This window comes from Moschus berezovskii, chromosome 19, assembly GCF_049115385.1.
Source record: "Moschus berezovskii isolate FMDL1 chromosome 19, NW_MosBer_1.0, whole genome shotgun sequence".
Lineage (NCBI taxonomy): Eukaryota > Metazoa > Chordata > Mammalia > Artiodactyla > Moschidae > Moschus > Moschus berezovskii.
The window spans coordinates 20516579-20542770 of record NC_142478.1 but is presented as its reverse complement, the minus strand read 5'-3'; the positions used below and the strand labels follow the sequence as shown (position 1 = coordinate 20542770).

General features: G+C 42.1%; 1 pseudogene; it reads right to left on the bottom strand.

Moving 5' to 3' along the window:
• Positions 1-1296: 1296 nt before the first annotated feature.
• Positions 1297-24963, bottom strand: LOC129542443 (delta(3,5)-Delta(2,4)-dienoyl-CoA isomerase, mitochondrial pseudogene; annotated as a pseudogene).
• Positions 24964-26192: the final 1229 nt, after the last annotated feature.

Genomic DNA, 26192 nt, shown 5'->3' with positions numbered 1-26192 from the left:
GCTCCTCTGTCCATGGGATTACTGGAGAGGGTTGCCATTTCCTTCTCCAAGAGACCTTCCCAACCCAGGGATCGAACCAGGGTCTCCTGCATTGGCTTCCCTCATAGCTCAATCAGTAAAGAGTCTGCCTGCAATGCAGGAGACTGGGGTTCAATTCCTGGGTCGGGAAGATCCCCTGGAGAAGGAAATGGCAACCCACTCCAGTACTCTTGCTTGGAAAATCCCATGGACAGAGGAGCCTGACAGGCTACAGTCTGTGGGGTTGAAAGAGTTGGACAGGACTGAGCAACTAAGCACACACGCACTCCTGCATTGGCAGGTGAATTCTTTACCACTGAGCCACCAAAGAAGCCACATACTTACTAGAATTGCTAAGATTAAAAAACAAAAATCTTGACAGCACCAAATTCTGGCAAAGATTTGGAGCAACAGGAATTTTCACTAATCATGACTGAGCATACAAAATAGTACAACTGTGTTGGAAGACAGTTTGGTCATTTATTAAAAAGTTAAATATATGCTCACAATACAATCTAGAAATCTCAACTCCAGATGAGTTTAAAAATTTATGTTCACACAAAAAGTTATACAAGAATGTTTATAATAATGTTGTTCAAAGTCACTCAAACTGAAACAACCAAGATGTCCTTCAACCAGGTAATGGACAAACACATAGTCCACACAATGGATTATTACTCAGGAATAAAAATGAATGCACTTTTGATTCACACACATTGACGATGAATTTTAAATGCATCCTTTAAGTGAAAAAAGTCAGACTCAAAAGGCTACATATTGGATGATTACATCTTTATGAAAATTATTGAAAAGGCACATCTATAAGGGATAGAAAATAGGTCAGTGGTTGCCAGGGGATGAGGGGAAAGGGAGAGGTATTCTACAAAGGGGCTGTACCTGGTATTTCTCAGGGTGAGAGGATGCTCTACATGGTCCTGGGGTGGAGGAAAAATGACTCTATGCATTTGTCGAACTCCACAGAGCTGTGCACTACAAAGTATGAACTTAACTATGTGCACATAGGAAAAAAAAATCAACCAGGATGTCAAGGAGATCCCTATTGGGAGAAGGAATGCAGAAAAATACTATTGGCTGAGTGGCAACTTTTAAGTATGTTGAAAACAGAAAAAACAAAGAGCGGTAAATACAGTGTCATGACCTCAAAATCTTTGGTGCACAACCTCTTCACTTTCGCCCCCTGTGAGCGATGGATGAATGCTGTGTTCATGGACGCTCCTAGGAGCAAGGCCTGTGTTTGTCTCCCTCTAGAGGCAGGCGGCTTACAGTGCAGTGTCCCGCAAACTTGAGTAATCTACACTCACTCCTTTTACTTTTTGGTTCTTTACATTGCTTTATTATTCGTGGGGCAAAGATAAGGCAGGAAGAAATGTGTCATAAAGGTATAAACTGGGAGACTTGAGAAGACAGCACGCTGGACCATCTTTATGGATCCTCCCTTTCTGTCAACGAGAACACGCAGGCAGGAGGCAGGGCAAAGCCAGACCCCTGCGCCAAGACCTGGGATGACAGGCCTCTCAGAGCTTGGAGAAGGTGACGGTCTTCAGATCCTTCTCTATTGCGGCCTGGACAGACTTCCTGACGTCCTTTGTTTGTAGCATGCTCATGTTCCAGGATTTCGTGTAGTTGAGGCTCTCCGTCACCAAACGGTCGCGGGAGTAGATCAGGTTGACTTTTGTGCCCTGCACCGCCACGGGACTCTTGCTGGAAATCTCAGCTGCCAAGGTGAAAGCCGCATCAAGCATGCTCTCCTTGTCTGGGAAGAGCTGGCTAATCAGTCCACTCTCCAGGGCCTTGTTAGCCGTCATCTTGCGGGCAGTGTAGGCCAGCTCGTTGACCAGGCTCTGGTTCCTGATGACTTTGGGCAGTCGCTGCAAGGTTCCCACATCTGCCTCCAAACCTATGTCCACCTCCTTCACTTGGAAGAAATAATCCTGGGTACCATATCGGATGTCACAGGCAGTGATGAGATCCACTCCTCCGCCAATGCAGCCTCCATGGATAGCGGCGATCACCGGCTTAGGGCACTTCTCGATGACGCTGAAGGTCTCTTGGTATCTGGTGAGAAGGTTATGGAGGGGCCAGCTGATGTGGGCCGTGTCATCACACACGGGCTGAAGGAGCTCTGAAACCATGTCCATGAGGTCGATACCTGAAGTGAACATCTTTCTGCACCAGAGATCACCACCACATGACAGAATCTTCTGCAATCTTGTTGAAGCATACCACCATCTCTCTCCAGAAGGCCTTGTTCCTGGTGTTTCTCTTCTCAGGCTGGTTTAGTTGCACATGCAGAATGTGTTTCTGGACTGCTGTCACCCGAAGGGACTCATAGCTGTGGCCTGGGGCTTCCTCTGGGGATGCTTTGGAGGCCTCCTCTTGTGCAAAGGCATTCACTGGGGGAAGACTGAGACCCAGGATCGTGGAGGCTGTCAATCGCCAGGTAAGCAAGTCGCCAAATTGCCGAAAAGCCGCAAACACTGACACCGTTGCCCCACTCACTCCTTTTAAAACTTCTTCAGTTCAGTTCAGTCGCTCAGTCATATCCGACTCTTTGCAACCCCATCAATCGCAGCACGCCAGGCCTCCCTGTCCATCACCAACTCCCGGAGTTCACTCAAACCCACCTCCATCTAGTCGGTGATGCCATCCAGCCATCTCATTCTCTGTCATCCCCTTCTCCTCCTGCCCCCAATCCCTCCCAGCATCAGAGTCTTTTCCAGTGAGTCAACTCTTCGCATGAGGTGGCCAAAGTATTGCAGTTTCAGCTTTAGCATCAGTCCTTCCAATGAACACCCAGGACTGATCTCCCTCAGAATGGACTGGTTGGATCTCCTTGCAGTCCAAGGGACTCTCAAGAGTCTTCTCCAGCACCACAGTTCAAAAGCATCAATTCTTCGGCGATCAACTTTCTTCACAGTCCAACTCTCACATCCATACATGACCACTGGAAAAACCATAGTCTTGACTAGACGAACCTTTATTGGCAAAGTAATGTCTCTGCTTTTTAATATGCTATCTAGGTTGGTCATAACTTTCCTTCCAAGGAGTAAGCGTCTTTTAATTTCCTGGCTGCAATTAGCATCTGCAGTGATTTTGGAGCCCAAAAAAATAAAGTCTGACACTACTCATAATGTTGATGTTTTGTTTTAAGAATATCGTCTTGTTTTAAGAATATGTATAAACATACAAATATACCTATTTCTGCTTACAATTCTATATACAGTATGAACTAACAAAATTATAAATCAGATCAAAGAAAACTGTAACCCCAATAAAGCTCAATCTAATAACCTTAGATTCCAGCCCATGAGGAACGCTGGGCTGGAAGAAGCACAAGCTGGAATCAAGATTGCTGGGAGAAATATCAATAATCTCAGATATGCTGATGACACTACCCTTACGGCAGAAAGTGAAGAGGAACTCAAAAGCCTCTTGATGAAAGTGAAAGAGGAGAGTGAAAAGGTTGGTTTGAAGCTCAACATTCAGAAAACAAAGATCATGGCATCTGGTCCCATCACTTCATGGGAAATAGATGGGAAAACAGTGGAAGCAGTGTCAGACTTTATTTTTGGGGGCTCCAAAATCACTGCAGATGCTGATTGCAGCCATGAAATTAAAAGACGCTTACTCCTTGGAAGGAAAGTTATGACCAACCTTGATAATATATTAAAAAGCAGAGACATTACTTTGCCAACAAAGGTCCGTCTAGTCAAGGCTATGGTTTTTCCCATAGTCATGTATGGATGTGAGAGTTGGACTGTGAAGAAAGCTGATCGCCGAAGAACTGATGCTTTTGAACTGTGGTGTTGGAGAAGACTCTTGAGAGTCCCTTGTACCGCAAGGAGATCCAACCAGTCCATTCTAAGGGAGATCGATCCTGGGTGTTCATTGGAAGGACTGATGCTAAAGATGAAACTGCAATACTTTGGCCACCTCATGCGACGAGTTGACTCACTGGAAAAGTCTCTGATGCTGGAAAAGGTTGGGGGCAGGAGGAGAAGGGGATGACCAAGAATGAGATGGCTGGATGGCATCACCAACTCTGTGGACATGAATTTGAGTGAACTCCGGGAGTTGGTGATGGGCAGGGAGGCCTGGCGTGCTGTGATTCATGGGGTCGCGGAGAGTCGGACACGACTGAGCGACTGAACTGAACTGAATAACCTTAAATTGGTGAATTAAATCCCTGCTCACAATGTTGTTGGGTCTTCTAAGGTAAGTATTTCCAACTACTGTCAGGACTACTCAACGTTGCTGCCATTACTCTCTTTACAAACGATGATCACAAACCTCCTTTTCTACAGCCCACCTGACATCATGTAAGATGGCTTGAAGAGGGTGAACCTGAAATCACTTCCCACACGAATACTATCACAGTGACTACTAGACTCTGTTAGGATTATTCTGTTTCCATCTGCACCTAACCTGTGATCAATGACATGGAATTCGGGTTAAACTTGGTCCTTGACCTCTGAGGAGCCTAGGTGTGAAGACATCACGAGGATTCCCACGGGCATGGTTTGTCTGTGTTTGAGGAGAAAAGACGCTGCTGGCGATTATGGCTCTGCTCTTTTTGTCCTGAGTCTCTGCCTGCTTCAGAAGATCCTAACAAGAGGAAGGTGCAAACGCCACCCTCAGGGGGGATTTCAACATCTTGCACCACCACATTGATCTGTTTTGAATGACTTGGAACTCCCTAAGGTTATAGTAATGCTTTCAAAGTCGAAAAGTAAATCATTTATAAGTGGGCAGCACTCATAACTCATCAACTTAATTTGAATAGAAAAAAACTTTAAAATTGTTTGACACCTGATTCCGTTGATGAACCTGTGATTTGGAGAAATTCGTGCCATAACAATGAATAGTCATGTGTTAATTCTGGAGCATTTTTTGCTATATGTCATACGAGAATAAAGCACGCCTTTGAATTTTTGCAACGGGGCAGCCAGCATTTAACTGAGTTTGCCGGATAGCAAGTTAGGGGCTGGACCAGGGCTGCACCAGAGAAAGACGCTGACGGGTTTTGTTTAGTAGTACTGAATGCAGCTCCACGTTGTGTAGCTGCAGTGACAAAAGTGTCCGTGATCTCCCTGCTCCCCTCCCGCCCTGCACGTGCTCCCAGCACCATGCCTGAGAAACAGCTGCAGGACAGTGGACACGTGCGTGGGGGATGGAGCCAGAGTCTGGCAACCACACACACCCGCCATATTTGGGGAGGCAGGGCAAATCACCAGCCCCTCTGTGCTTCATTTACTCCTCAGGAAAGTAATGGTCATGTATCGTTGTTGTCCATTCACTAAGTCGCGTCCAACTCTTTGCGACCCCGTGGACTGCAGCACGCCAGGCTTCCCTGTCCTTCAACATCTGAGAGGATGCTATCTAACCATCTCATCCTCTGTCGCCCGCTTCTCCTGCCCTCAATCTTTCTCAGCATCAGACTCTTGTCCGAAGAGTCAGCTCTTCGGATCAGGTTGCCAAAGTATTGGAGCTTCAGCTTCAGCATCAGTCCTTTCAATGAATATTCAGGGTTGATTTCCTTTAGGATTGACTGTTTTGGTGGCAATAGGGATGTGGTTGAAATGGGGAGACGCACATTGAGAAAAGCTTGATACTGGGACATAATCTATAAATGTTAGCTGTTATTATTGTCACACTTAACGTGTTGGGTTGGAATCACCCATTTCCCCTTTTTGCTTTAAACTCAACTGGTCTATGAGTTCTGGAAGGGTAGGGACCATAACTTCCTGCCTCTGTTCCCACGGTCCCAAGCACACAACACTCAATGGAGATGTTCTGAACTGAAGAGAGGGAATAGAATTGGAAAATTGTTTGAGAGAGCAAAGGGATTGCAACCAAGTAAGGGACAGAAATGAGTCATTTTCAGTCTGGAGTGGAGGATAGTAATGGCTGTGTGCCACCCTAGAGTCAATCTCTGTACCAACATAATTTCATCTCAATGCATTTAATGGAATTTTTCTCACAATGTCTTCTGGTAGACTACTGGACAGGATTCTGTAACTAAAGGTTGTTTTCTCTGCTGCAAAATAGACCTGAATGCTAACCAATTTTCAAAAAGTCTCATTCTAAGGTACTGGAAATGGTTGTGATTTGGGTGTTGGATATACTTTATCAATACATACCTATAATCTTAAAATTTGCACAATTTACTACATGTGTTATATCTCCAAACAAAATCTTAAAAGGCCCTTCGCCTATCCGTAGCAATTCTGTCTGACACATGTTTAAAAGATCACTATTGCTACCCTGACTGTCCTTTCCTTGGTACCTCCCTAAGGCATTCTGTGTACACAGGGTATATAAGATTACATGAAATTTGCTGCTTACCATGAACAGGAAAAGCCTCAAGGCTTCAAAACATGAAAGCTCTTTGCTAAAGAGCATCTGAAATTAACGTTCACATAATCTATCCACCAGAGGGCGCCAACACAGCCCGAATAGTAAGAACACACTGACCTAGTAAGGAAACCTATCAACCTTTCTAGACAAGAAGTACAGTTTCCACACACAAGCAGTATCAATTTCTAGGTTCCTAGGAAGGCAGATGAAATTTTATTAAAGTAAGATTTAATTAATGGGTTTATTTTTTCTGCTCAACAGTAGACACGCTGTAATAATAAGAGGCATCTTGGTGTCATAAACACTAATAAATGCCTAATAAGGGGATGGACACAGAAATAAGGATAGTTTGCCTTTGTATTACCTCTAATGCTTTACAGGTTAGGCAGAGAAGTGAGTTCTGGCATTTGTTCTCCTTAATGTGTGAATATAATTTATAAATATGGGTTGTGGTGCCCATTAGACATGAAAAAATAGTTTCCACTGGATCTGTGGATGACCACGGCTAGCAAACATGCAAATTAGGAAAAGGCACATCTGTGAAGTCTGGGGCGAAGCTTGGTGAGCAGGAATAAGGGATGGATTTCAAGTCCCACTTTCCCCTACCAGGCAGCTCTGCACAGGAATAACTGCAAGGGCATGCTTGAGCATAGATTTTAATCCTCTTTCTGCCCAATTATTAGATAAGAACAATAATTTTTATCTCCTATAAAATGAAGTTCCAAGACAAGTTGCCCACCTGCCCACTTCCGATCAGAATGCTAACCTAAAGTACTTCCTTAAAGAAACATTCTGGATCCCCCACTAAGCTTTGGAAATGAAACTTTCCCATCCTGTTCTCTGCTTTCAATCTACCTTGCTGGAAAGGTTTTGCTGTTATTTGCCAAGTTGCCATTTTCTTTATAATTTCCATTTCCTGATCATGCCCTAGCCCCTCATTTTTGTAACTGAATTTTTCTCATGGATAGAAATTTATTGTAGGAGGAAACTGAATGTGGGCATGTGTTTCAACATCTTGCAGTTGACCCCGGGGATCACTCCATCCTCTGGAAAGTTTCTTCATTTGGCATCTAGGACACAGCTCTTTGGATTCTCCTTCTCCTATATGGCTGCTCCTTCTCAGTCTCCTGAACTGATTCCTCCTCATATTCCTATTTTCTGAGTGTTGACATCCATGAACCATCCTCTCTCCTTCTCTGTCTACACCCTCGCCTTGGGGATCTCACCTGGCCTGTTGATTTACACACCATCTATCCCCAACAACTCCCAAGTTTATATCTCCTTCGGTCTCTGCCCTGAACTCCAGACTCATATTCAACTGCCTTCTCAACATCTCCATTTGGATGTTTAAAGGCAGCTCAACTTGACATGCCCAAAGCAAACTCTTTCTCTGCCCGCCATGCATACCTCCCACAGCCTTTCACTTGGGCAAATGAATGGTACTCCCCTTTTTCAGTTGCTCATATGGAAAACACTGGCATCATCTTTGGCTCATCTCCTCCTCTCACTCTCCACCTCAGCAACATCAGTTGGCTCCAGATTTGAATATGTCCAGATATGGGCTACTTCACACCACCAGCTGCCACTCAGGTGGAAGTCAACATCACCTCTTGGCCCGGGTTTTTTCCTTAGTATTTATTTATTTGGCTGCATCGGGTCTGAGCTGTGGCACACGGGATCTTCACTGTGGCTCATGGTTTCTCTCTAGGTGTGGTGCAGGTTCAGGTGTCCCACAGCATGTGGGATCTAGTTTCCTGAGTGGGGACCAAACCCATGTCTCCCACATTGGAAGGTGGACTCTTAACTCCTGGACCCCAGGGAAGTCCCTTGGCCTGGATTATTGCAACAGTCTTCTAATTCATTTCCCTGACTCTGCCCTTCCTCCCCTCCCCACTCTCCAACCAGAGTCAAATTTCTTCACTACAGTTGGGAGATCCTAAGTGAAGTTAAGTGAGATCATGTCTCTCTTCTGCATAATGTGTCCCACCTCCCATAGTGAAACCAAGGAGCCTGAAAGGGCCTTTTAAGACTCTACATGGGGGAAGGAACAAGATGGCGGAGGAATAGGATGGCGAGACCACTCTCTCCCCTACAATTTCATCAAAAGAACATTTGAACGCGGAGTAAAGTCCACAAAACAACTTCTAAATGCTGGCAGAGGACATCAGGCACCCAGAAAAGCAGCCCATTGTCTTCGAAAGAAGGTAGGAAAAAACATAAGATAAAAAGAGAGACAAAAGAAGTAAGGACGGAGCTCTGTCCCAGGAAGGGAAGCTTTAAAAAGAGAGAAGTTTCCAAACACCAGGAAACACTCTCACTGGCGAATCTGTGGCGAGCCTTGGAACCTCAGAGGGCCACATAACCCTCTTTTTTTTTTTTAAGATTTTTTTAAAACCCACAGATTACCCGCCAAACGGTAACTCCCAGCGGAGAAGCAGTGCAGACACTGAGCCAGCTGAACTGCTTAGAGAGAGGACTGGGCTTGAATGCCGCAAGAACAATCTGAGAGAACTGGGGATAGCAAAGCAGACTGGGATAGCTTCCCCGTGAAAAGGCAGAAAGCTCTAACCTAAGACTCTGCCAGCCCCGCTCACAGAACAAAGGACTGAGCAGAGTGAGCTGGCTGCAGTCGGCCCATCCCCCATCCCCCGCCGAGACAGGCAGGGAGGGCAGCCAGAGCTGGAGTGGGCAACCACGGCCCCAGAAAGGCATCTGATACAAACTGCAGGCAGGCTTGTTGCTAACCAAGACTTCTTGGGCTCGGGCCGGTCGATATCCCCCTGAGATGGTGCGCCGGTTGTACACCCAGAAAACCGAGTGGCAGGGACTGGGGAGGCGATCAGTCGCAGGGACCGCGCTCACGAAACACCTGGTCCCCTGAGCTGCTTGGACCGGGGAAGGCACAAAACGCAGGCCCAACCAAGTCTGCGCCTTTGTGGAGTACCCAAGAACCTGAACTTGAGCCGCTCAGACCTGGGAAGTGCATACAACCCGGCGCCGGCCTCGGACAGTTCCCGGCAGAGCAACCTAGAGCCTGTGCAGTATGGACTGGGACAGCATATGTGCTGCGAGCGGGGGCAAACCCAGTGTGGCCGAGACGCTGCGAGCACCCCCCACAGACGCCAGAGATATTCGTCTGCAGCGTTCCTCCCTTCCCAGAACAGGACTGAACAACTGAGCCTTAAAAAGTGTCACCTGCCCCCTAGTATCAGGGCGGAAATTAGACACTGAAGAGACCAGCAAACAGAAGCTAAAACAGAGGGAACCACCTTGGAAATGACAGATAGAGTAGTCTAGAGGTTACTCCAAGAATAAGACCAAAAACCAGAGGCAAGAGGCTTAAGCCCAAATCCTGAGAACACCAGAGAACTCCTGACTCCAGGGAACATTAATCGATAGGAGCTCATCAAACGTCTCCATACCTACACTAAAACCAAGCACCACCCAAGGGTCAAGAAATTCCAGAGCAAGACATACCACGCAAATTCTCCAGTAACACAGGAAACTAGCCCTGAGCTTCAATATACAGGCTGCCCAAAGTCACTCCAAACCCACTGACATCTCATAACTCATTACTGGACACTTCATTGCACTCCAGAGAGGAGAAATCCAGCTCCACCCACCAGAACACCGACACAAGCTTCCCTAACCAGGGAACCTTGACAAGTCACCTGTCCAACCCCACACACAGCAAGGAAACTACATAATAAAGAGAACTCCACAAACGGCCAGAAGAGGGAAAGGCCACCCCAAGCAAAGCAATATAAGCAAGATGAAGAGGCAGAGAAATACCCAGCAAGTAAAGGAACAAGATAAATGCCCACCAACACAAACAAAAGAGGAAGATATAGGGAATCTACCTGATAAAGAATTTCGAATTTTGGTGGTGAAAATGATTCAAAATCTTGAAGCAAAATGGAGTTACAGATAAATAACCTGGAGAAAAGGATTGAGAAGATGGAAGAAAGGTTTAATAAGGAATTAGAGGAAATAAAAAAGAGTCAATATACAATGAATAATGCAATAGATGAGATCAGAAACACTCTGGAGGGAACAAACAGTAGAATAACAGAGGCAGAAGACAGGATAAGCAAGCTAGAAGATAGAATTGTAGAAATAAATGAAACAGAGAGGAAAAAAGAAAAACGAATTAAAAGAAATGAGAACAATATTAGAGACCTCTGGGACAATGTTAAACGCTCCAACATTCGAATCATAGGCATCCCAGAAGAAGAAGACAAAAAGAAAGAATACTTGAGGAGATAATAGTTGAAAACTTCCCTAAAATAGGGAAAGAAATAATCACCCAAGTCCAAGAAACCCAGAGAGTCCCCAACAGGATAAACCCAAGGCGAAATACTCCAAGACACATATTAATCAAATTAACAAAGATCAAACACAAAGAACAAATATTAAAAGCAGCAAGGGAAAAGCAGCAAATAACACACAAGGGGATTCCCATAAGGATAACAGCTGATCTTTCAACAGAAACTCTTCAGGCCAGGAGGGAATGGCAAGACATACTTAAAGTGATGAAAGAAAATAACCTACAGTGCAGACTACTGCACCCAGCAAGGATCTCATTCAAATATGAAGGAGAAATCAAAAGCTTTACAGATAAGCAAAAGCTGAGAGAATTCAGCATCACCAAACCAGCTCTCCAACAAATGCTAAAGGATCTTTTCTAGACAGGAAATACAGAAAGGGTGTATAAACTCGAACCCACAGCAATAAAGAAAATGGCTACGGGATCGTACTTATCAATAATTACCTTAAACATAAATGGGTTGAATGCCCCAACCAAAAGACAAAGGCTGGCTGAATGGATACAAAAACAAGACCCCCATATATGTTGTCTGCAAGAGACCCACCTCAAAACGAGGGACACACACAGACTGAAAGTGAAGGACTGGAAAAAGATATTCCACGCAAATAGAGACCAAAAGAAAGCAGGAGTAGCAATACTCATATCAGATAAAATAGACTTTAAAACAAAGGCTGTGAAAAGAGACAAAGAAGGAAACTACCTAATGATCAAAGGGTCAATCCAAGAAGAAGATATAACAATTATAAATATTTATGCACCCAACATAGGAGCACCTCAATATGTAAGACAATTACTAACAAGTATGAAAGGGGAAATTAACAATAACACAATAATAGTGAGAGATTTTAATACCCCACTTACATCTATGGATAGATCAACTAAACAGAAAATTAACAAGGAAACACAAACTTTAAATGATACAACAGACCAGTTAGACCTAATAGATATCTATAGGACATTTCACCCCAAAACAATGAATTTCACCTTTTTCTCAAGCGCACACGGAACCTTTTCCAGGATAGATCACATCCTGGGCCATAAATCTAGCCTTGGTAAATTCAAAAGAATTGAAATCATTCCAAGCATCTTTTCTGACCACAATGCAGTAAGATTAGATCTCAATTACAGGAGAAAAACTATTAAAAATGCCAACATATGGAGGCTGAACAACACGCTGCTGAATAATGAACAAATCATGGAAGAAATCAAAAGAGAAATCAAAATATGCATAGAAATGAATGAAAATGAAAACACAATAACCCAAAACCTCTGGGACACTGTAAAAGCAGTGCTAAGGGGGAAGTTCATAGCAATACAGGCACACCTCAAGAAACAGGAAAAAAGTCAACTAAATAACCTAACTCTACATCTAAAGCAACTAGAAAAGGAAGAAATGAAGAATCCCAGGGTCAGTAGAAGGAAAGAAATCGTAAAAATTAGGGCAGAGATAAATGCAAAAGAAACAAAAGAGACCATAGCAAAAATCAACAAAGCCAAAAGCTGGTTCTTTGAGAAGGTAAATAAAATTGACAAACCACTAGCCAGAATCATCAAGAAACAAAGGGAGAAGAACCAAATCAATAAAATTAGAAATGAAAATAGAGAGATCACAACCGACAACACAGAAATACAAAGGATTATTAGAGAATACTATCAGCAATTATATGGCAATAAAATGAATAACCTGGAAGAAATGGACAAATTCCTAGAAAAGTACAACTTTCCAAAACTGAACCAGGAAGAAATAGAAAATCTGAACAGACCCATCACAAGCATGGAAATAGAGGCTGTAATCAGGAATCTTCCAGCAAACAAAAGCCCAGGTCCAGAAGGCTTCACAGCTGAATTCTACCAAAAATTTAGAGAAGAGCTAACACCTATTCTACTCAAACTCTTCCAGAAAATTGCTGAGGAAGGGTAACTTCCAAACTCATTCTATGAGGCCACCATCACCCTAATCCCAAAACCTGATAAAGATCCCACAAAAAAAGAAAACTACAGGCCAATATCACTGATGAACATAGATGCAAAAATCCTTAACAAAATTCTAGCAATCAGAATCCAACAACACATTAAGAAGATCATACATCATGACCAAGTGGGCTTTATCCCAGGAATGCAAGGATTCTTCAATATCCGCAAATCAATCAACGTAATACACCACATTAACAAACTGAAACATAAAAATCATATGTTTATCTCAATAGATGCAGAGAAAGCCTTTGACAAAATTCAACATCCACTTATGATAAAAACCCTCCAGAAAGTGGGAATAGAAGGGACATACCTCAACATAATAAAAGCTATATATGACAAACCCACAGCAAACATTATCCTCAATGGTGAAAAACTGAAAGCATTTCCCCTAAAGTCAGGAACAAGACAAGGGTGCCCACTCTCACCACTACTACTCAACATAGTTCTGGAAGTTTTGGCTACAGCAATCAGAGCAGAAAAAGACATAAAAGGAATACAAATTGGAAAAGAAGAAGTAAAACTTTCACTGTTCGCTGATGACATGATCCTCTACACAGAAAACCCTAGAGACTCTACCAGAAAACTACTAGAGCTAATCAATGAATACAGTAAAGTTGCAGGATATAAAATCAACACACAGAAATCCCTTGCATTCCTATACACTAATAATGAGAAAATAGAAAGAGAAATTAAGGAAACTATTCCATTCACTGTTGCAACGAAAAGAATTAAATACTTAGGAATATATCTACCTAAGGAAACAAAAGACTTGTATGTAGAAAACTATAAAACACTACTGAAAATAATCAAAGAGGACACTAATAGATGGAGAAATATACCATGTTCATGGATTGGAAGAATAAATATTGTAAAAATGAGTATACTACCCAAAGTAATTTATACATTCAATGCAATCCCTATCAAGCTACCAATGATATTATTCACAGAACTAGAACAAATAATCTCACAATTTGTATGGAAATACAAAAAACCTCGAATAGCCAAAGCAATCTTGAGGAAGAAAAATGGAACTGGGGGAATTAACCTGCCGGACTTCAGGCTCTACTACAAAGTCACAGTCATCAAGACAGTATGGTACTGGCATAAAGACAGAAATATAGATCAATGGAACAAAATAGAAAGCTCAGAGATAAATCCACGCACCTATGGACACCTTATCTTTGACAAAGGAGGCACGAATATAAAATGAAGAAAAGACAGTCTCTTTAACAAGTGGTGCTGGGAAAACTGGTCAGCCACTTGTAAAAGAATGAAACTAGAACACTTCCTAACACCATACACAAAAATAAACTCAAAATGGATTAGACCAGAAACTATAAAACTCCTAGAGGAGAATGTAGGCAAAACACTCTCCGACATAAATCACAGCAGGATCCTCCAAGACCCACCTCCCAGAATATTGGAAATAAAAGCAAAAATAAACAAATGGGACCTAATTAAAATCAAAAGCTTCTGCACAGCAAAGGAAACTATAAGCAAGGTGAAAAGACAGCCTTCAGAATGGCAGAAAATAATAGCAAATGAAGCAACTGATAAAGGATTAATCTCCAAAATATACAAGCAGCTCCTGCAGCTCAATTCCAGAAAAATAAATGACCCAATCAAAACATGGGCCAAAGAACTAAACAGACATTTCTCCAAAGAAGACATAAAGATGGCTAACAAACACATGAAAAAATGCTCAACATCCCTCATAATCAGAGAGATGCAAATCAAAACCACAATGAGGTACCATTTCACACCAGTCAGAATGGCTGCTATCCAAAAGTCTACATGCAATAAATGCTGGAGAGGGTGTGGAGAGAAGGGAACCCTCTTACACTGTTGGTGGGAATGCAAACTAGTACAGCCACTATGGAGAATAGTGTGGAGATTCCTCAAAAAACTGGAAATAGAACTACCATATGATCCAGCAATCGCACTCCTGGGCATACACACCGAGGAAACCAGAATTGAAAGAGACTCATGTACTCCAGTGTTCATTGCAGCACTGTTTATAATAGCCAGGACATGGAAGCAACCTAGATGTTCATCTGCAGACGAATGGATACGAAAGCTTTGGTACATATACACAATGGAGTATTATTCAGCCATTAAAAAGAATGCATTTGAATCAGTTCTAATGAGGTGGATGAAACTGGAGCCTATTATACAGAGTGAAGTAAGCCAGAAAGAAAAACACCAATACAGTATCAGTTCAGTTCAGTTCAGTTCAGTCGCTCAGTCGTGTCCGACTCTCCGCGACCCCATGAATCACAGCACGCCAGGCCTCCCTGTCCATCACCAACTCCTGGAGTACACTCAAACTCATGTCCACAGAGTCGGTGATGCCATCCAGCTATCTCATTCTCCGTCGTCCCCTTCTCCTCCCGCCCCCAACCTTTCCCAGCATCAGAGTCTTTTCCAGTGAGTCAACTCGTCTCATGAGGTGGCCAAAGTATTGCAGTTTCAGCTTTAGCATCAGTCCCTCCAATGAACATCCAGGACTGATCTCCTTTAGAATGGACTGGTTGGATCTCCTTGCAGTATAAGGGACTCTCAAGAGTCTTCTCCAACACCACAGTTCAAAAGCATCGATTCTTCGGCGATCAGACTTCTTCACAGTCCAACTCTCACATCCATACATGACCACGGGAAAAACCATTGCCTTGACTAGACGGACCTTGGTTGGCAAAGTAATGTCTCTGCTTTTTAATATACTATCAAGGTTGGTCATAACTTTCCTTCCAAGGAGCAAGCGTCTTTTAATTTCATGGCTGCAATCAGCATCTGCAGTGATTTTGGAGCCCAAAAAAACAAAGTCTGACACTGTTTCCACTGTTTTTCCATCTATTTCCCATGAAGTGATGGGACCAGATGCCATGATCTTTGTTTTCTGAATGTTGAGCTTCAAACCAACCTTTTCACTCTCCTCTTTCACTTTCATCAAGAGGCTTTTGAGTTCCTCTTCACTTTCTGCCATAAGGGTAGTGTCATCTGCATATCTGAGGTTATTGATATTTCTCCCAGCAATCTTGATTCCAGCTTGTGCTTCTTCCAGCCCAGCGTTCCTCATGATGTACTCTGCATATAAGTTAAATAAGCAAGGTGACAATATACAACCTTGACGTACACCTTTTCCTATTTGGAACCAGTCTGTTGTTCCACGTCCAGTTCTAACTGTTGCTTCCTGACCTGCATACAGGTTTCTCAAGAGGCAGGTCAGGTGGTCTGGGATTCCCATCTCTTTCAGAATGTTCCACAGTTTATTGTGATCCACACAGTCAAAGGCTTTGGCATAGTCAATGAAGCAGAAATAGATGTTTTTCTGAAACTCTCTTGCTTTCTCCATGATCCAGCGGATGTTGGCAATTTGATCTCTGGTGCCTCTGCCTTTTCTAAAACCTGCTTGAACATCTGGGAGTTCACGGTTTACATACTGCTGAAGCCTGGCTTGGAGAATTTTGAGCATGACTTTGCTAGCGTGTGAGATGAGGGCAATTGTCCGGTAGTTTGAGCATTCTTTGGCATTGCCTTTCTTTGGGGTTGGAATGAAGACTGACCTCTTCCAGTCCTGTGGCCACTGCTGAGTTTTCCAAATCTGCTGGCATATTGGCAATACAGTATACTAACGCATATATACGGAATTTAGAAAGATGCAAATGATAACCCTGTATATGAGACAGCAAAAGAGACACAGATGTATAGAACAGTCTTTGGGACTCTGTGGGAGAGGGTGAGGGTGGGATGATTTGGGAGAATGGCATTGAAACATGTATGTTGTCATATGTGAAACGAATCACCAGTTCAGGGTCGATGCATGTTACAGGATGCTCGGGGCTGGTGTGCGGGGATGACCCAGAGGGAGGATAAAGGGAGGAGGGAGGTGGGAGGGGGATTCAGGAGGGAGAACTCATGTACACCCGGGGCGAATTCATGTCAATGTATGGCAAAACCAACCAATATTGCAAAATAATTTGCCTCCAATAAAAAATAAATAAATTTTAAAAATTAAAAAAAAAAAAGACTCTACATGGGCAGCTGTGTTTTGGAGGAGGAAATGCCAACCCATTCCAGTATTCTTGCTGGAGAATCCCATGGACAGAAGAGCCTAGAGGGCTACAGTCCATAGGGTCGGGCATGACTGAAGAGGCTGAGTACACACGTGCATAGTGTGTGTGTGTGTGTGTGTGTGTGTGTGTGTGTGTGTGTGTGTTTGATCACTGTCTTCCCCACCAAGGAAGTAACCTCTCTGACAGAGAGCATTTTGTTCCATTCATTGTTACAGCTCCAGTACCTAGAAAAATTCCTAGCACATAGCAGATGTTCAATACATATTTGTTGAATGAATGTTGAATGAATCTAGCCAGTTTACACACTGACTAAAAGTTACCTGCGATATATAAAATAAAATGTATTAAAGTTTACCTTAAAATTTTCCAGAATTGGGTATCTTAAAAGGCATAGAAAGAAATAAGGTGTTTACTCTTGAAGTACATTGATGCCATATAATATTTGATGAACCGAAACACTGAGCTCATGAACTGAACTGGACTGAAATCCACCATCTTTGTGTTCAGTGAGTAGACTGCCTCATGGTAATTGGGCCGAACAGAGCTACTGACATTACGTAACCCCTTGTTGGCCTTGTGTTGAGTTACAAAACGTTAAATTTATTATATGTTTGTTCATTTTTACCAATTAGTATTAAATTATATCACTAAATACATGTTATATAACTAAATGAATATATTATGAATATAATGGGTCACTATTGCAAATGCTGAAGAACCAAGCTGATGCACTATGAGAAAATATCCATCAGAGAAGTCAGGAATTGTGTTCTATTTCTCATCCTACTGGGGCTGAGATGGTAAAGAATCTGCCTGCAATGCAGGAGATTCGGGTTCAACCCCTGGGTTGGGAAGATCCGCTGGAGAAGGGCATGGCAACCCACTCCAGTGTTCTTCCCTGGAGAATTCTGTGGACAGAGGAGCCTGGCAGGCTGCAGTCCATATGGTCACAAAGAGTCAGACACGACTGAGCGACTAACACTTTCACCATCATCCTATTGTCAAATCTAATTGTGTATGTTAAAGATTTCTTGATAAGAGCTGTTAGTATATTAAAATATATTTACCAAAATTCAATACATGATTCAAATGACATGTAATTTTAAAATACTTGTGAAAACCACACGATAAATTCATTTAAAACAGGGTATAATTGAGGGAAAAATTTTACCTAAAACACTATACTAATAGCTAACTTAATTCAATAGTAGACTAGTTGCTGCTGTTGAGTCGCTCGGTCATTTCTGACTCTTTTCGACCTTATGGACTGCAGGCTCCTCTGTCCTCCACTGTCTCCCAGAGTTTGTTCAAATTCATATCCATTGAGTCAGTGATGCTATCTGACCGTCTCATCCTCTGCCACCCCCTTCTCCTTCTGCCTTCAATCTTTCCCAGCATCAGAGTCTTTTCCAATGAGTCAGCTCTTCATATCAGGTGGCCAAAGTATTAGAGCTTCAGCAACAGTCCTTCCAAACAATATTCAGGGTTATTTCCTCTAGGTTTGATAGGTTTGAACTCCCTGAAATCCAAGGACTCTCAAGAGTCTTCTCCACCACCACAATCCGAAAGCATCAATTCTCCAGCGCTCAGCCTTTTTTACGGTCCAACTCTCACGTCCGTACATCACTACAGGAAAAATCATAACTTTGACTACACGGACCTTTGTCAGCAAAGTGATGTCTCTGCTTTTTAATATGCTGTCTAAGTTTGTCATAGTTTTCCTTCCAAGAAGCAAGCATGTTTTAATTTCATGGCTGCAGTCACCATCCACAGTAATTTTGGAGCCCAAGAAAATAAAATCTGTCACTACTTCTACTTTCCCCCCTCTTCTATTTGCCATGAAGTGATGGAACCAGATGCCATGATCTTACTTTTTTGAGTGTTGAGTTTCAAGCCAGCTTTTTCACTCGCTTCTTTCACCTTCATCAAGAGGCTCTTTAGTTCCTGTTCACTTTCTGCCATAAGGGTAGGATCATCTGCATATCTGAAGTTACTGATATTTCTCCCGACAATCTTGATTATAGCTTGTAATTCATCCAGTACAGTATTTCACATGATATACTCTGCATATAAGTTAAATAAGCAGGGTGACAACATACAGCCTTGATGTACTTCTTTCTCAATTTGGAACCAGTCAGTTGTTCCATGTCCAGTTCCAACTGCTGTTTCCTGACCCACATACAGGTTTTTCAGGAGACAGGTAAGGTGGTCTGGTATTTCCATCTCTTAAAGAATTTTCCAAAGTTTGTTGTGGTCCACACAGTCAAAAGCTTTAGCGTAGACAATGAATCTGAAGTAGATGTTTTTCCTGGACTCCCTTGGTTTCTCCATGACCCAACAAATGCTGGCAATTTGATCTCTGGGTTCATCTGCCTCTTTGAAACCCAGGGTGTACATCTGGAAGTTCTTGGTTCATGTACTACTTCAAGCCTAGCTTGAAGGATTTTGAGCATATCCTTGTTAGCATGTGAAATGAGAACAATTGTATGGTAATTTGAACATTCTTTGGCATTGCCTTTCTTTGGGATTGGAATGAAAATCGACCTTTTCCAGTCCTGTGGCCACTGATGTGTTTTCCAAATTTGCTGACATATTGAATGGAGCGCCGTAACAGCATCATTTTTTTTTTTTTTTTTTTAGGATTTAAATAGCTCAGCTGGAATGTCATCACCTCTACTAGCTTTGTTTGTAGTAATGCTTCCTAAGGCCCACTTGACTTCACATTCCAGGATTTCTCGTTCTGGGTGAGTAACCACATCATCATGGTTATCCAGGTCATTAAGACTTTTCTTGTTTAGTTCGGTGTATTGTTACCAGCTCTTCTTAATCTCTTCTGTTTCTGGTAGCTCCTTACCATTTCTGTCTCTTATTGTGCTCATCCTTGCATAAAATGTTCTCTTGAGATCTCCAATATTCTGGAAGAGATCTCTAGTCTTTCCCATTCTATTATTTCCCTCCATTTCTTCGCATTGTTCGCGTAAGAAGGTTTTCTTCTCTCCGTGCTCTTCTCTGGAACGTTGCATTCAGTTGGGCATATCTTTCCCTTTCTCCCTTGCCTTTTGCTCCTCTTCTTTCCTCAGCTATTTGTAAAGCTTCCTCAAACCACTTGGTCTTCTTGCCTAGAGAAGAGTATAAATCTAAAATTTCCTATTTCTTTTCTTACATATTTTAGTATTTGATCTTTATCTTTAAAATCAATGCATAGAAATACAAATCTGATATTAATCAGATTGTGTATTTTAATACCTGTGATCATAGAGGTCATGCACCAGGGTGGTTGGAATGTGGGTTTTAGGCCTTTACTGCCTTGGTATGAATTTGCTCTGCCACCTCCTGGTTGTGAGTCTTAGGCAAACTATCTCATCCAAGTGTGTCCATTTCCTGATAGGGTTGTTGTAAGCAATAATGAGGCTGGTTACAGGTAAACACTTGGAATAGTGATAAGCATAGACTAATCACTCAACATATAATAGCTATTATTATTAGCTACATACCCTGAAAATAAAGTTCTGCCATCTCATCAGCCCCCTTTGTAGCTAATGGGTTGAATTAATCCAATTTACACTAATTTGTCGAAAATATCCAAATAGTCTTGTGAAATTACTCCTAAAGAAAGAAAACCTTTTATACAGCAGAGGAATGCTTAGCACCTCCTTCAGAGATGACAGTTTCTCTCCAGGAATCTCCTGATTACATATATTCCAGATGTCATAATTGGTACTCAGAGCCCTTAGAGATGTGTCCTGAGTCATTGTTTAGAAAAAGCTCTGAGGAGGCCCACAATAAAGACTAGCTTCCAATGTGCTTCATTGTTGATGTTGAATCTTGAGATCATAACAAAGAGTGTGGAAATCCTGGTTAGTTTACTAATTCTTTGAAGTTTAGATTTTCTTCAGCTCTGTTACCCCAACACCCATTAACATGCAGACATGCACACACTTACACGTACACACATGAGTATATCCCACACACCCCAGTTTAAAATGAGTGAAAATTATTTGTTATATAACTATTTTGACCTTAATGTTTATGCTTTTGAATCCTGTTTTAGGGAAGATTGTATTTTAATGAAGTTCTGCATCCTTACCTTAACCTCCTTCCTAGCCTTATTAATTGTATGAGACATGGTAGAGAGGATACAAGGTCCATCCTAGCTTTATTAGTTCTATGATATGTGGTAGACTAGCCTTATGTTGAATTTGAAATTGTAGAGTATGTTATGATTTAAGGAAATAATTCAATTCATTCATTCTTATTATGGAGAGAAAGTGTTAGTCGCTCAGTCGTGTCTGACTCTTTGCGACCCCATGAATCACAGCATGCCAGGCCTCCCTGTCCATCACCAACTCCCGGAGTCCACCCAAACCTATGTCCATCGAGTCGGTGATGCCATCAAACATCTCATCCTCTGTCGTCCCCTTCTCCTCCTGCCCTCAATCTTTCCCAGCATCAGGGTCTTTTCAAATGAGTCAGCTCTTCGCATCAGGTGGCCAACTTAGAACATTCAAGGAAGTCCAGTAATGGAGAGACAAGCAAATCATAGATCTTTTTTTTTTTCCTGATTGGATTTTCTTAATCTTTTTTAAAAATTTGGTGAAATTGATATGACAAGCGATGAAGCATAATAAAGAATACAAATCGGGGACATTTAGTGCATTCCCAGTGTGATCAGCCACCACCTCTCTCTAGTTTCAAACTTTTTCATCACCCAGAAGAATATCCCACACACATTGGGTAATCACTCCACATTCCCTCCTTCCTTTATGCCCTGTTTTACACCTCTGTAAACTTGCGGATGTGACAGTTGGACTGTGAAGAAAGCTGATCGCCCAAGAATTGATGCTTTTGAACTGTGGTATTGGAGAAGACTCTTGAGAGTCCCTTGGACTGCAAGGAGATCCAACCAGTCCATTCTAAAGGAGATCAGTCCTGGGTGTTCATTGGAAGGACTGATGCTAAAGCTGAAACTCCAATACTTTGGCCACCTCATGCGACGAGTTGACTCATTGGAAAAGACTCTGATGCTGGGAGGGATTGGGGGCAGGAGAAGGGGACGACAGAGAATGAGATGGTTGGATGGCATCACTGACTCGATGGACATGAGTTTGAGTGAACTCCAGGAGTTGGTGATGGACAGGGAGGCCTAGTGTGCTGTGATTCATGGGGTCACAAAGAGTCGGACACGACTGAGCGACTGAACTGAACTGAAACTTGCCAATTGTGGTTATACCATATAAAAGGGAGCATATAATATGTGACTTTTTCCGTTTAGTTTCTTTTATTTAACACAGTATTTTCAAGGTCCATCTAAGTTGTATCATGTGTCAGAACTTTGTTTCTGTTCATTATTGAACAAAATCCCATTGTATTCATATATCACAATCTATTTTTCCATTCATCCATTGACGGGCATTTGGGATGCTGCTATGAATATTTATAATACAAGTTTCTGTGTGGATATATGCTTTAATTTCTCATAGGTAAATACCTAGGATTGGAATTGCTGGGTCATATGGTAACTCTATGTTCAGCTTTTGGAGGAACTGCCAAAATGTTTACCATGGTGACTGCATCATTGTACATTTCCACCAGCAATGTACAAAGATACTTATCCCTTCATATCCTTGCCAATACTTACTTTCCATTTTTGTTGTTGTTTTTATTAAAGCTATACTAGGGGGAATGAAGTGATATCTCACTGTGGTTTTGATTTGCATTTTCTAATGAACAGTGATACTGAATATCTTCTCATGTGCTTATTGACCATCTGTATATGTTTTTGGAGAAATGTCTGTTCATGCTCTTTGCCCATTTTAAAAACTGGGTTGTTTGTCTCTTTGCTTGAGTTGTTAACAGTTCTATATATACTCTGGACAATAAATCCTTATCAGATATGCAATTTGAAAATATTTTCTTCCATCTGATAGGTTGCTTTTTCAGTTTTGACAATGCTTTTAATTAGACAGATATTTTAACTTTTTATGAGATCCAACTTATTTCTTGTTGCTCATACTTTTTGTGTCAAATCTAAGAATACATTGCCAAATTCATACAATCTTCAAATTCATATGGAACTGCAGGGACCCAAAGAGTCAAAACATTATTTAAAGAAGATAAAGGTATAGTGCTCATGCTTCCTGATTCCAAGACTTATCACAAAGCTACAGTAATCAAAACAGTGTGGTACTGGCCTAAGTACCAATGGAAGTTAAACCCAAACATTATGGCCAATTGATTTTTGACAAGGATACCAAGACCATTTCAATAAAGAAAAGAATATTCTCTTCAACAAAGAGTGTTGGGACAACTGGATATCCAAGTGCAAAAGAAAGAAGCTGCATCCCCACCTCACTCTACGTACCAAAATTAACTCAAAGTGGATCAACAACCTAAACTTAAGAACTAAAACAATCAAATTAGTAGAAGAAAACATAGGAGTACATATTTGCCTCAGACAATTTAAATCCACAGATAATTCTCCACTCTAGTTAAAGGTGAATATCTTTCCCATCATAACTTTGCCCAAAGACTGTGGGAATGGTAGCAAAGCTGACTGACTTGAGTTTTTAGCTCTGTCACTCCTCTGTCCACTAAGATAGACACTTCATGAGAAATGTCACTGAAAGTAATCAGAAAGAAGGCAAAAACAAGCAAACAAAAACAACAATCACAACAAAAACAAGTGCCTAGGCTAATCCTAACAAAAAGTACAATTGGCTACGAGTTATAAAAACAAAACCCAAATACACAAGTTAAACCAGACACACCCTTTGGTTTCTAAACTCTTTGCTAGGAATAAGGATAATAGTGATTAAGAGCACAGACCTCGGATCCAGAGGGCCTGGATTACAATCCTAGCCTTACTTAGTTGTTTACTATTTCACTTTATCTCTCCATGCCTCGGCTCGCTCACCTTTAAAATAAGCACGAATACTATTAGTGCCTACTTCACGGGATTGTTGCCTAGCAAATAGCAACTACTTCAGTGTGTGCTACTATTTCTAGGACTGACAGAGGATAGATCAGGCAAAAGAGGTATTTCTATGTTTCCATGATTATGTACACAGTTGCTTGAAAAAGCAGCTTATATTGTGGCCATTAGCATATGCCTTGTAGACCTTCAACTTTGGTGTAACTGAGGAAGGGCTCCAGCTGCTGGGCTCTGAAATCCAACACCATATTTGCATAAGGTCTCACTTACCATCAGCTACTCCTGCTGCTGCTGCTGCTAAGTCACTTCAGTCGTGTCTGACTCTGTGTGACCCCATAGACGGCAGCCCATCAGGCTCCCCCGTCCCTGGGATTCTCCAGGCAAGAACACTGGAGTGGGTTGCCATTTCCTTCTCCAATGTGTGAAAGTGAAAAGGGAAAGTGAAGTCGCTCAGTCATGTCTGACTTGTAGCGACCCCATGGACTGCAGCCTACCAGGCTCCTCCGTCCATGGGATTTTCTAGGCAAGAGTACTGGAGTGGGTTGCCATTGAGGGAGGTCAATCCTGGGAGGCAAAGGACTCCTCTTATGGTCAACTTTTAGCTCAAGTACTCTTTGACAACCTTGTTGAAATTTCCTTGGTCTGAAGGACAAGCTAGACTTCCTATTCTGCTTTGTCTTCACTCTGGGTCATTTCTCCATCATGGTCTGATGGCTCTCGCAGCCTTTCCTATTTCCTTCCCTGTATTCTTTTGCCCTTTAAATCTCACCTCAGTGTCAGATTCTTAGAAGACTTGGACTAACACAGTCTGGTATTCAAGCTCTCTTAGCTCTGAACTTAACCTATATGTTGCCTTATTTCCTACCTCTTGTGGTTGTTCAGTCACTTAAGTCGTGTCTGACTCTTTACAACCCCATGGGCTGCGGCACACCAGGCTCCTCTGTCCCCCACTATCTCTCAGAATTTGCTCAAATTCATGTTCATTGAGTCGGTGATGCTTTCTAACTATCTCATCCTCTGTCTCCCCCTTCTCCTTTCGCCTTCAATCTTTCTCAGCATCAGGGTCTTTTCCAATGAGTCAGCTCTTCACATCAGGTGGCCAAAGTACTGGAGCCTAGCAACTGTCCTTGTAATGAATATTAAGGGTTGATTTCCTTTAGGATGGACTGGTTTGATCTCCTACCTCTTAGCTGCTTGTATCTTCCACTTTTGGTTTCCAAATGTGCCTTGTGCTTCTGCATTTCTGAGCCTTTGCCCATGCCCCTTCACCAAGAAAGCACTCACCATCTGGCCATTTTTGCTTTTTGGATGACACTTGTCACCAGTCATGCATCTCAAATGTCATCTTCTCTAAACCTTTTAAGATCTTTACCTTCTCTAAACCTCAAGGACTCTTGCTTTTGAGCTTTTTATTAAGCTTATTAACAGCAATAATTATTTCTTACTTTGAGCCCTCCAAAGTCCCCCAGGTGTATCAAATAGGCAGTCACAAATATGTGCAGGATAGAATTGGAAACTTAGGGGGAATTCTATTCTAGTGAATTTAACTTTTAACAGTCAGGATTTCCAACAGCTTACATCCATTTTGCTTGATAAAGCAACAATGAACTCAGATGAATTAAAAAAAATCCTATGTATCAAAGCACTTAGGGCAAAATGTGGCCTGCAGTAACTCAGTTTTAATATCTGCTTGAAATTCATCATCAGTGTGGCTGATTTCCATCCCTGAAAGAGTGATGATGTAAAATTCTAAAATCATTTTGGGTTTGTCTATGTATATGAATGGGGACTAAGAGACAAAGAAAAGTAGCTATAAAAAAAGACTTCCTCCTCTAGCAAAGGGCCCTAGGCTTCCGGGCTGGGATGGCCAACATCTCTCTACTTCGGCCCCTCCAGAAATAGAGAAAGGAGATGCTGACATTTTAACGAGCTTTCATGGAGTGACGAACATATACAGTAATATGAAAGGTCATCGATGAGCTTAATATGTATAGAATCTTAGTCCCTTGCATATCGTTTAGGGTCATTATTATAGCTGACACGTATCAAGTGCTTTTTATTTATGTTTAATCTTTACAGAAGATACCCTGATAAAGGACAGGAAATTGAAGCTCTGTAACCAAGTCATGCTAGTTGGTCACTGACCCAAATCCCTAAGAAGTTTATGTAGACGTCCAAAAGATGTATTGCTCACGTAAAATACATTTCCCCTTCCCCAACCTCACCGCAGGGCGTCTGGGGCAATGATCTCAGGCAATTCAGTCTAAGGAGGCCAGAGTACAGCAGGAGTGCCAGTTCAACAGCTTCAAGTACAGGGTTGTAACTCTTTAACCTGCAGACCTAACCTCTCACCATTTCCGGTTAGGTCTGCAACACTCAGTAAGAACTCCTCAGGTGGAAAACAGGAAGAGGGTGGCTCTTACAAGTATCAGATAGCACCTGCGTGGACGCTCATGTATTAATGATTTAACCAGGGCGATCACATGAG